Consider the following 11,692-nt stretch of genomic DNA (forward strand, 5'->3'; position numbering starts at 1 on the left):
AACTTAGTTGGTGATCCGGATCACCGTTTGGATCCAGGAACTTTTTAAAGGTCTTGTGCTCTCCGAGTGCTTTTCTGGGTTACTACTAAATTGCACAATTTTGATACAATGATTTATTTTTAGACTTCGAACATCTGTATCTGTATATTGATAAATTAATAATTGTGAAAAATAAATAATCAACCATAGTCAAGAGAAATCTAGCAACTATTCCCGTATTTTGTTAAGCATACGGTTGACAAACCGGCAAAATATTGAAAGCAAATCGTGGGAATTACATTTCACAAAGTTGAATAATAATTTGTTATTTGACTAGATGAAATTAGATAGATAAATCCAAGTGCATCAACAAACAATCAAACATTAAATTCATTAAATTCATTTATACATTTACTTGTACTGTAGCAACCCTATGTTTTTGTTAAATAGCACTATTTTAAATTTTTTAGCACGTAGTTTTCAATGTTTGACAGTGACCTGTTTCATAACAATATCGCTTCCCTTCGTAACAAACCAAACTGTGAGAAAAATCAGGTAAAAATTGGTGAAGTTATTGTGGTTGGGCCTACACCTTACATGTAAATGCTTTGGAGGCGGATGGCAGGCCCATCCAAGATGGCGGCGCGATGAGACGTCAGCTCGTGTAGGCAGCGTGATACGATGCAGCGTCTATGTATTTATGATGTCTATGTTATACTCTGGGAGGAAGCTACAGAGCGTTGCCATAGGAACCTAACTGTTTGCTGAGATCAGAAGGTTTGCTTCATAACTACACCGGCTCACGCCGTATATGATGCTATTTGGCGGAGACTGCACTAATTGGGATTTAAAAAAAAAAAAAAATCATTACAGGCAAATCATCATAAAATATCACTAAACCAGTTCATACCCTGGTGACAGGAAAAGGAGTGGACCCGGTGCTTAGAGCTGACACTATGGAAAAAGTCTTGCCAGCATTCTCCCCAAAGATAGAAATTAACCAGCTCTGCCACTAAACCCATTTTAATAAAGCTCATATCACTTTTTACTCAAAGACCTGCTTATTTCATTTTTAATAATTCTCTCGACTGTTTTCACCATTCTCTGGAGTGCCTGTTGCTCAGCAAGAGAGCCACATTAAAATTTCCAGGTCAGTACACTCTAGCAAAGTGATAAACAAGAGTTTCTGTGGAAGAATGGCTCTCATCAGATTCTTTGGGTAGTAGAGATTCAACTGGACCTTTCCTGTGGTTGTCAGTAAGTTACTGCTACACCTCAGATCATCAGCCTTTTCAGAAAATTAAGGACCCCACAATTGTTTTAAGTAAAGGGTCAAATCAAAAGAACACAAGAATCAGGTAAACAAAATAGGACATCAAAGAAAATCATTGAACATTATTTTCTTTTAATGATTGATTTTTTTCCCATACAGTAAGTTATCCAAGACCGTGCAAATTTGAATTTCTTTCTCAATGTGATCTCTGATTCTATCTTGTTTTGAGGTGGCGAGTTACTTAAAATATTAGTTTACTATCTCGCAAGAACTGATAATTACTATATGTAAAAAACAAAACATACATCTGTAAACAGTTCAAACCAAAACTCTTGCACAATTGTGTTTTTTTCATCTGTATGTTCAGCCTTTGTGCTCTGTACACAACTGCTGGTAATAAGTTTTTATCATAATGATGAACAGTGTGCGGAATAGCTTTGCACTACCACCATTTTGCCAGCAGAGGGCAACATACCACAACAGAGGCTCACACCAGCATATCTGTTATTGAGCTAACATGAAAACCAGTTCTAACTGGAGGAGTGGAGATCACTGTGACAGATAAACAGAAGCATAAGAGGCTTTTTGTACTTTGTCTTTAAGGTTTTGCACTTATCTCTCAACAAGGTAATTTTTCTCTGAGGAACTTGCAGCTCTATTATCTATCTGGATGTTTGTGTCCAATAAGTGGTCTTTCACTATAACCATGCTCTGAGTTCTGTGGACCCCTAAGCAATAATGTCTGCTTGTTAAAGAGACTTATAAGGTCTGCCCTCAGGCCCCTGCTGGTATTTAATTACCCCTGCAGTCTCTCTGTTTCATCATGATGGAGATGACGGCTACCGTTGCCAATAGGTGAAAAAGGGGACTTCACCAGAGCTTAATTGGTTCATTTGCCTCTGCCTGCCATCCGCAGATGGAGCTCTTTATTACTGTCACTGCCAGGTTCATTCTGCTACGATGAAGACCATCTAAGAGAGAGAGCTTGACATCCTATGAGGGCATGATGACATGGTTTAAACAGAATCAGTCTGAATGATCCAACAACCAGCTGTTTTAACAAATAAACAGGCTTTCATTATTTAAGTTTATTTTGTTACCAGTTGTTTCATTAAAGCAAGACTTGCTAAAGCTTACGGTCATCCTTATAATCAAACTGGCAATACAAATTTGTTTTTATCCCTTGATTATAGTTTTGCATTTTTGTATATTAGTTAGAGAGTGCTTACATCGCTGCTTGTGTGACTAGAAAACTATTTACCTGGTCATGGAAAGGGCTGGAATAATCACTACTGTGGCATAGCTGAGTAACATAATATTATTTTTTTTAAAAACACACATCAGTCCTCCACAAACTGCTCCATTAATGATCCCTACCCTACCCCCCCTCCCTTTTAATTTTCAACTTCAAAAGGTCTATGTCATGTTTACTGAATGTGCCTTGAGAACATGCTAAAGTAGACTCCCCTTACTTTCAGTTGAACAACATGTAATTAATTGGAGAACTATTCCCCATTTTCATGTTCCCTTTCAATACAGGAACATCAGTTGGCATGGTAACCTCATTTGCAGGCCTTATTCATGCTGAAAAATGACACTCAGGGAGCTGTCAAGAAACAGTTCAGTATTCCTCAGCAACAGTGGGTCAGACTGTGTCTGCTATAAATCTCAGCGCTTTGGAGAGTGCCTGGCTGTCTTTCTTTGAAGATAGCAAATGGATGTTTTTGAAGGTTTGGATTTGAAGGAAGTATGGTTGAATTCCATCATCACACAATTTTGTTGTTGTTGGGGAGATTTATGTGTCCAGGATGACGAGTGCAGGACTGTGCATTATGGATCAGCAAATTTATATGTCTTTTCAATTACAAATTTGACTAGAGGCATAACATGAGACATTTGTAATGTTTAGATGTACTTTAAAGGCATGAGTGTTTATTAATTATATAAATAATGAAAGTGTTAAACACCAGAAATCTCTACCTAAAACAGTTCAGTGAAATTCACCCATTCATTTAAGCATTCATACATTTCCCAGTTTACTATCTGGTAATATTTAAGATGGAAAAGACCTATTTTTTACAACACATCAGCAAGTCATGATTTCACAGGGACATTCATACTCGGGTACATTTACCTCTTGTCTGTAATGCAGTCATTTCATGCTGCTACGCCATTATACTTAGAGTGTGTTCATTTTGACAGGAATAGGAAACTATTATTAAATTTAAACTGAGTGAGCAGTCAAGCATAGACTGTCATTTTTATCTGACTATGTCACATACCTTGTGTCCTTAAAATCATAAAACAGACGGTTATTACACTGATAAATGCTCCAATTTTCCATCTATCCATCTCAGGAGGCAAATTTTGAAATATAAAACACAAATGTTGAGCACATGCATGGGGCACAAGGATCACTTTAAAAATGTAATATCTAATTGACATTAATAACCCATATATATATATATATATATATATATATATATATATATATATATATATATATATATATATATATATATATATATATATATATATATATAAATAAATACATATATATATATATATATATATATATATATATATATATATATATATATATATATATATATATGTGTGTGTGTGAGTGTGTGTGTGTGTGAGTGTGTGTGTGTGTGTGTGTGTGTGTGTGTGTGTGTGTGTGTATATACATACTGTCATACTGTTATTGCATAATCAGAAAGTGATCCATTGTGTGTTGGGGAAAGATATCCGGCTAAATAAATATTTTTCGAGTAACTTTGAACCTGAGTGACTGATTCATTTTAAAAATCAGTTCACCTTTAGCTCTGAAGACATATTACTGTCACTATTTGCATGGGAAATTCTTTGTGTACAAATTTTTAAATTTGGTTTACGATGCAGAAGTTTCTCTGAACTAATGTGTGGTACAAGTTGAGATTTTTATGAGGTTATGAAGAAAACATAAGGCACCACGTCATCTGTGAGATTATCTTAAATTCTTTACCACTTTATGAGGCCACAATTTATAGTTTGAGCAGGGCTGCATATCGAAAGGTGAAGCTGCATCAGCCACACAAAATAAATTGTTTAAAATATAATGTTAAGAAATTAGTAAAAAAAATTTGTTATCCTTTTATTTAATGTTGTACACCAATGTCATTATATATCAGCTTGCTTGGTTTTACTTTTTAACCCCAAAGCATTTATTTAACCTCTTGAACTCATCTTATAAAATTGCCGAACATATTTATAGAAATGCAATACATACCATGATCTTGTTAACTGTTAAAATCTACGCCATGATGTAAAGATAGTTAATAGAGCAATCCAAACATATTAGTTTATTAACTGATTACATTTGCTAATGGTGCATGTGGATAGATCAATAAGCAGCCTGCAATTATTCTTGAAGTAGAGGTAGCCAAACAGTTTAATCTGCAAAAACTTGATGAAAAATATTAACTACAAAGAGACACAAAACAACAATGGAAAAAAAATTGAAAGAAGAAAACAAGAACAAAGTCATGGAAAATTCTCAGAAGAATTATTACTTTTTTTAAATCTTGCTCAAAAAGTTAATTTTGTTGTCCACACCACAGAAATGGCAAAAGAAGGATATGTGTTTTTAAAGAATGGATCAGGACAATGAGTGAGAAGGCAAAGCAGTGGATAACTACAATTAACTCTGTGTTCCTGATCCAGATGAAGGCTAATAGAGGACTGTTGATTATTTAAGCTGCTAAGAAACATCTGTTTTCTTGATCACCATGAAACAAAACTTGCATTTGTTTTAGAGAAATATTATTTAAAAACTGTTCCCCTTTAAATTTTTTTCGCTTAACAGGGAAACGTGCTTCCTCTGACATCATGAAGGCCCCGCCCTTGCCTTCAAATGATTGGTCGAGGCGTGGGAATATTCTAATATAGCCTTGATTGATTGGCCCGAAGCCGGTTTCAACAGTGCAGAGGACTTGTTTCTCATACCTTCGTTGCTCCGCGTCGCTTACGCCGCTTCGTCGACTCGCTGAGATGATGTTCAAGCGGCTGCATGCAAAACCTAATCGGTGAAATTATCTTCCGCGCGAGCGTCGAGCATATCGTGGAAGTGCAGTTGATGGAGCCAGCTTCATCAATGGATATTTTCCCGGAGGTTTCCAGGCAGCATCGTGAAATCAGTGGCGAGATTGCTTTGGCGAAGGGAATAAAGCCTTCTGAGGAGGAGAGGAACCAATCAGCCGTGGCGAACCAAAGATAAACAAGCCTTATGATTAGACAAAACTCTGTAAGATATTCTTTGTTTTATTTGTCATGTTTACACAGCAACGTTATTGTGTTTATGGAGTTTATATATATTTTGCTTTTACATTTACCAGCCCATTAAACATATTTTAAATTAACTGACAAGGACAAAATACACACTCACACACACACACACACACACACACACAAATATATATATTTATATATATATATATATATATATATATATATATATATATATATATATATATATATATATATATATATATATATAAATAAATTTATGGAATGTGTATTCATGTAGGGGCGCTCCAATTATAAGGTTATTCTATGTCTGTTGAATAATTGATGGAGTGTTATTCCAGTCCTTAAAACGTATTTAACAGATAATTACAAGGAAAATAGTCCCAATATATAAAGATGAGCGATATTTGCATATATATTTACTCCATTGTTATTTCTCAAAACTGATCTAATGTGAGCCAGTAGGCTATCATGTGCACATGATGATGGCTTTGCCTGCGCTCAAAGGCGCTTTATATGTCAGGTTCTCAGTGGCAGTGCTTTGAAGTATATTATTGGTCATTCAGTGGCTGCCTCTGAGGGTTTCCATTTCTATTGTCAAAGAGCCGGAGGTGGGATCATCCCACCTCACTGCACCGGTGGCAGTCGGGGTTGAAGGTTAGCCGCAGCAGAGGTTCTTATAGATTATTGGCCAGGTGTGAAATTCGACCCCTGCATGCTTTTCCTGTCTGTGCCAGATTCTTTATTTCTCAGAGAGATGGGATGTCAGAGCTTACCACCAGAGGCAGAAAAGAAAAGCTTGCAGTTTGGTGCTTTATCTTCTTTTTTCCAAGGTGTCAGCAAAATAAATAAATAAATAAATAAATAAAACAAGAAATAAACAAGAAAAAAGAAGAGTGTTCTGCTATGTCTGGACCTTAACTTGACTATTTAGTGTAACATCCATTCACAAAGCTGTTCCAACTAACTAGTCGTAGTTACCTCCTCATAGTTGCTTGAATATCTCTGTCTTTGCCTGAGCATGAACTTGTACTCTAGACTGATCATTTGCATTGCATCTCAGCAGTCAGTGTGCAGGTATCCCCACAGGGGTTTCCTTCTGATCTCACATCACACCCCAGCAGTAATTCCTACTCTGTAAAGAAAAGGGATTTGTCATTTGGCTGCCTCCTTCCCTTTGCTTTCTCAGGAGCGAAGCTGAGCTCTGATTTATTGTGAAGCTCTCCCCTGCTCGCTCAATCTCCAGGCCTTCTGAATTACTGAATGAGGGGAACTGCTCTCTGTGCGAATGACCTTTTCGTGGAAGATTATTACCCAGGCCAGTGTAGGGGGCTGATTAAGGCCGTGTCTATTTCTGCCATGTCATTCATTGCCGTTCATTCAGGGTCAGTTAAGTGTACACTGAATTTCCTGTCGTGCATCAGTTTATAGTTGGCAGACTAAATGATAAGAGGAAGCAGATGATTTAAAAATTTATAAGCCCCCGCACGTTCTGTCTATCTTATACGATAATGCCAAAGTCTCAGGCTGCTTAACAATTTGTCATGTGTACGCTTTGTAATCACCTTTTGTAATCTGCTAGGGCTTGTCATGTGTAATTATGAGTAGCCTGCCATCTTCTGAAATCTGTCTAATTGGACTTTTCGGTCTAACAGGATGGTGGGGTGTGAGATGGGGGGCTTAAAGGATGGAAGGTTAAGGACTGAGCCCCTCGGGTCACTGGGGAGGGGACAGAACTGCCAAGGTTGTTATTATTATGTAGTCTGCATTCTTCTATCTAGTAATTACTTAAAATTAATGATTATCCTACTGCCAAATTTCACTGATGCATCATCATTTGCCCTGAAAAGAAAGGCGATGAGATGATGACATCATGATTTGGTCCAGAGATCAAAGACTCTTTTCTCCTGGAACATTTTTTATGTTTCTTTGTAGGAGAGACTTTGAGACTTTTTTTTTTTTAGGTTGTATACCACATCAGAGCCATATAGGCAGCTTTTATTTGGTCTAGCTTTTAATGAGTTGTATGTTTGCTTCAACATTAAAATGGCTGATGGAACCACTGACCCTAAACCGAGCAGCCAGAGGACAGGGCTTGGCAGGAGTTATGTTCATTTCCCAAAAGCTAATTCTGCTCTTCTTGGTGGAATTGGGGCACTGAAAAATAATGTCCCAGCAGTGGGGTTGGGACATGAAAATGAAATCAGAGTCACAGTTTTGGAAAAGGAGTTCTGCAGAACGTGCAGCATATTTGTTCAGATCAGCTATCAGCCTCAGTCAAGGTTTTCTAAAGGTTGTGCCACAAAGCCCACAGGTCTTCAACAGCATTGCTCAGTTTGTATAGAGGGATAAGGATGAGATAAGGCAGTGTTTACCCTCTAATGCTACCTTGGCATTGGTTAGACTTTACCCTGTGGAGTGTTTCCTCTACCTTGGCACAGTGGTGGGTGGAGTGGGGGTGGGGGGGCAGATTTGGATCAGTCCAAGGCTTTTTACTTCCACCCAAGGCTGCTCCCAGAGATAAGGCTTAATTGCAAAGTTTTGGATTTCTGGCGTCATATGTGCTCAGTCTCTTTACATTTAAGCGAAAAGATTAGTTCTCCAAATAACAAATATTTGCACGTCTTTTCTTTGGTGTGTCCTCATAGTAGCATAGGCCAGTTTGCACTGATGAAGCCTGGACAGAAGCATCAACAGAAAGAAATACTAAGTAATAAATGTTCATGATGATTTTCTTATTTAAATATGATTAGACCGTTTATAAGCATGGCACCAGTATTGTTACAAACTTTTTGGAGGAACCTAAATTAGTTTTAAAGTAAATGATTGTTTGTGAACTCTCTAAATCTCAAAGACAAATACTTAATGTTCGCTGAGGCTGTGAAATGAGTCATGCCAGCTTTCGTTCCATGGATTTGTCCCAGTGTTAAATGCTCAGTTGGAAAGCTACCAACTACCTTTTTAGTTAAATATTCTTTGAGTTATTTGTGTTTTTCATGAGTACTTCTACTTTTCCACAGCAGTTAATTGTTTTTGCTCCACTAATTATTTTTTAAATAATTTAAAATGGCTTATTATATAGCACACGTAGTTTGAAAACACAATGTATGAATCTGTCTTCAACATTTTAGATGAAGTTAACTCTATTTTAAAGTTTCTCCAAAATATGAATCACCAGTTTTAAACAATTCTTTGAATAACATTAAATGGATATTTTTTTAAAAGCAGCGAGTAATCATGAACACAGTGAAGTAAGTCGAGAGCAGCTAAGCTGATTTATGATACAGTGATAATGTATTAAAAACAAGGCAACCCTGTTAATTGAGAGGAAAATTATAATAGCTTATATTTCACTTTTGACAGACTTCTAATGACTGCAATCTTTTTCTCTCTCTTTTGCTGATATGAAAAACAACTATGTAGAGGGTTAGTGCAGATGTTTGCTGCTGTATTATAGCATTTGTGTCTTTTTGTGTGTGATTGCAGAGGTTTGATTGCGTAGACTATTAAAGTTTGTTGGTGGAGTATATCTCTTGTAATTTAAGACATGCCATTTTAAACTGATCTGCTTTATTGTAACACAGCTGTGTCTTTGCATGAGACAAGCTGTAATGTCAATGCCTCTCTAATGCTGCATAATTTACATCTAAATGAATGCTCCGGACATCTGTCTGAACACTGGCCAGAGATAAATGACATACATTTAAAGCTTGGACTAAAGATGTAAAGCAAATGCTTTCCAAAGTTGTACCTTCCACAGGAGCTAATCTCAATGGTAATGAGGCTCATTGTTACGAGCCGCAGGCCTGGAGTGTTCTTGCAACGCAGAGCCGAGTGACTTGGGGGTTGTTTGGTTATCCTGCATGTGAACCTTTATGTTCTCCTTTACTTTCGCTATGAAGAGAAAAAAAATCTGGGTTTCTCTTCTGTGCTGTTCTCATACCAATTATGTAAACTATTAGAGAGTTTAACCAGGCCAGCTCTTATCGGCTAATCCAGAAGTAATAGATTCTATTAAAAATGTATGAGGGTATTAGAGGGGATCTATGCATGTGCGGAGGGTTGTATAGAGATGAATCCAACAGCTGCTGCACCACTGCTGTCTAATTCTGCCATTATTTAAGATTCCATGTCTGGTCTATTACTGACAGGTTCCTGTAGTGCCTACCATTATGAAAAACATACACAATACACAATTGATTATACAGCAATGGATTACCATTCATGGACCATTTCATCCATATTCAAAGGCACTCTTCCTCCTTTCCTTGATAACTAATTGCTCTTTGTTAGTCATTTATTTATTCCTAAATCATCCTCTTTTTGCCTTTGTGCTCTTTTCCCTTTGGCTCATCTGCGGTTCCTGAGTGGAAAGAAGGAAAACATTAGCATAGCACTCATAGCAATCCACTCAGAGTGAAAAGAGTGCTCGCCCTAAACCTTTTCATTGTCATGTAATCATTAAGTGAGGCTCCTAAGAACTGCTAACAGGATCTGAGATGGAAGAGGTTGCGAAAGGTGCGCGTGACTATAGCAGGGCGAGGGTGCGTGCAGGCCCCAGCATTCGCCTTTTATCTGTGCATTTCGTGTTTGCTGAGAGGGAGGCTCGGTGCAATTTGCGTCTGTCTTTGCTCTGACCCTCAATGCTGCATGGAGTTATAAAAGACTGACAGAAGGTCAGACAGATGCTGCTGCCTGTGTGCATGTATAATTTAAGTCCTTTTCCTGCTTTGAAGGATATTCATGTGCTGTCACTTCATAGAGCTGAATAAGTGAAGCAGGGCATAATCTATTTATGATTTTTCTCACATAATTGCAGATTGTTTGGGTAATCATGCATACACATTTTGATTATCTCAAGAATTGTGGTTACTTTGATCTTATTGCCTGGATGGTAATTAGGTTACTTGGATGAGACTACATCTGTAGTTGTCTGGAGCAGTTTTTGCCTGTTGAGGAAAGCCACACTTCTCTTATGAGTCTCCTCTTTACCTTATCATTAAACACATTGTCCCAAAAAGCAGCAGCCACATTTGGTCTGTGGTGAGTGAAACGCTTAAAAAATAACTTTGTCAGCTTAAAACATTGTTATCAGACTGCCATGGGGCCAGTTAGATGGACAACAAAGCAGACAAGACTTTATCTCCCTAGCAGGCCCTCAGTGGACCACGTCACACCGCTTATCAGCTGCACGGATGTCGCCTGAGAATGGCGAGAATTAAACGCTCATGCAGCTTAAACTTTGTGTCCTTATTATGCATGCTAGAGAAGTCCTTGAAAGCATGAACTGGAAAGACACTGGGAGTTTTCACCTCTACTGCAATGCCTTGCACATTTAGCTGCTTATTGGAAAGTTGATTGAAGAAATCTGCTTTAAAGGAGGGTAACATTGATTGTGATGTATATGACTAGATCTTTGACCTCAATTTTCAAGGATAAGTTAAGCTAAGCAAATGAGCACCATCTTTGAGGTTGCTGACAATTACTTACGCAGCTGTCGCATATTTTGGCTTTAAATGCTGAAGGATAAGCTGGTATAGCATCATAAGGAAAATGGGTGGATGGAGGGAAGTGCAGATGGATGGGGGACTGCTATATTGTGCATTCTGGGGTAACTTTGATCTTATATCCTGCTTTCCTATTTCAGATAATACATTTAACAAGGGAATTCGAAGCTTAAGTTTTTATAAAATCTCTTGAAATTTTCCCACTTGATGGCGGCATGAAAGAAACCATCATTATATGCACTTTGTGCGTCAGTCTTGCTTTCATTGAAACTTTTTAAGTTAAGCCACTGTTGGCCTCTTTTTGAATTTTAATGCTCTCCTTGATGTCTTTTCTTCCGGCTGCAAATTACGGCAGTAATGGATCGTATTCCGATTCATGTCTTATTTTCTGCTTGTGAAGGGATTTCCCTGGAGATGCCTTTTCTCTCTTGTATTCCTGCTGCCTTTTCAGTATCTCCCTGCTGGCAAAAGTGCAGTAATGGTGGTTTGGGGGTTGTTGTGAAATTGCTATTATTTTCTAAATGGAATCAGAACATTTTGAGGCTTTTAGCTCTGCTGACATGTGTCTTTGTATGAGACGGGTTACAAGGAGTAGTTTGAACTGAGTTTGTCACCAATGTGTGTGTGTGTGTGTGTGTGTGTGTGT

The sequence above is a fragment of the Telmatherina bonti genome (genome assembly GCF_933228915.1).
Source record: "Telmatherina bonti genome assembly, chromosome: 17".
In the NCBI taxonomy this organism is placed as follows: domain Eukaryota; kingdom Metazoa; phylum Chordata; class Actinopteri; order Atheriniformes; family Telmatherinidae; genus Telmatherina; species Telmatherina bonti.